Below are 1,753 nucleotides of genomic sequence, written 5' to 3'. Positions count from 1 at the left end.
AGCCAAAAGCTCAGCCAGACTAACCCAGTTAACAAATGTAAAATAAAATAAATAAAATGTCCATAGGCATGTTCACCTCCCCCCCGACATCATGACAGATGTAAGCAGGTCCATTCTCTTCATTCCTCTACAGCTCCAGTCCAGAGTATGTGCAATTGCTGTATTTATTCCCCGTACACTTGCCTTCCCATTTACCTCATTATCTTCCCATTCCAACTGTACCAGGCAGCTTCAAATTTTCTGTTGACTTATTTTCCTCAATTCTCTCTAGAAAAGCATTCTACTACAAGTCTGTCTAGAAGCGCATTCCACCACCCCACTCTTTGTAATTTTTTTTTTTTTTTTAGTTTGCCCAATCTTGCTTTATCCCTCTGTCAGTTATACCAGCTATAACCCTCTGTTTTTCCTCTTGAACTCTACTCCAACCCCCTGTGTCCCTCAACAATGTTGCATATCTGTATCATATGCCCTCTTCTTTCTTCCTTCTTCAAGTGCATGGACACATAATGTTTAAAGTTTTCCCTCATAATATAGTTCTTCCATTCCTCTTACTGTTTTGTTTGCAGACTTTTGTAAAGTTTCTGCCAGCCCTAACGCCTTTTTCTGTATGGATATATGACATGCATGCAGAAGTCAGTGGATGAGCACACCATCTCTTGAGCTGTGTCTCATAGCTACATATCTCAAACATGTTTGCGCTTATATGTTGCCGTTATCATTTTCACACTGCTCTGTATGCTCTATCCCATGGGGTCATCATAACTCATTTCCCTCCTCTGTGCTCCTCAGGGCAATGTCATCTAGCATTCATGCTTTAAACCCTCTCACTGAAATGCATTTGTGTGCACTTTTTCCCATTAAACTCCAGTTACCACATATTTCCTCATACTGCAAGCCACGGAGACTAATCTACCATCTGAAACCACTGCAGTAACTGTAGTATCATACGAAAGATTACTGCTCTTGTACCATGTGATATCAGGAATAAACCTGCCACACTGGACTAGTTCCACATGAATATGGCACCCCACTTTTGCCCAGACAACTGCCACTTGATTTATTTTATTTATGTATTTAGGTTATTAACTGTGACTAACAATCCATCATGGACTCATTTCATCCCACAACCCAAAAGTCACTGAGAAATTATGAAAAACTAGCAGAAAATCAGGGTAGAGAAAGCAAAATAACTTTTAGCTAGTTTATCTTTCTCACCATTTTGGGCCCTGCATGCACACTCTTTACCTACCAGCCTCCTATATCCAGAGACAAAGTCCTGGATGAAACTTCAGTAGGCATCATGGAACTAACTCCATCAGGCCACCTCCTTAGTAACCCAGTCAGAGAGCTGGACCAAGAAGGACTGGCAGTACGTGTACTGCATCATGTCATGCTGGTGACCATCTGTTATACCATTATGTCAATAACTCTACTAGCAGACCCCACACCATTTCATAACTCTTAGAGAAGGAAGTGATGTAGCCCATCCTGCAGTTACTTAGGTCTTTACTAGATTCTGTTGTGTGAAATGACAGTGCTGCCGGCATCCTCCAGTCTTGTGGTAATACTTCAGTTTCCATGGGAGGGGATACATTTTTAACCAGTGTTTACTAAGCATTACTGCTCAATCCTTACGTACTCTTGAAGGTAGCTTGGCCTGTCCCTGAGAATAAGTCAGCTATGTGTTTTAGCTCACTGAAGTCCTAAAGCTCAGTATTCTTTCATCTGTGCTTCCTCTTTCCTTTTGGCTTCA

This window comes from Protopterus annectens, chromosome 2.part1 (genome assembly GCF_019279795.1).
Source record: "Protopterus annectens isolate FY-2018-M chromosome 2.part1, PAN1.0, whole genome shotgun sequence".
Lineage (NCBI taxonomy): Eukaryota > Metazoa > Chordata > Ceratodontiformes > Protopteridae > Protopterus > Protopterus annectens.
This window is presented reverse-complemented; position numbering follows the sequence as displayed.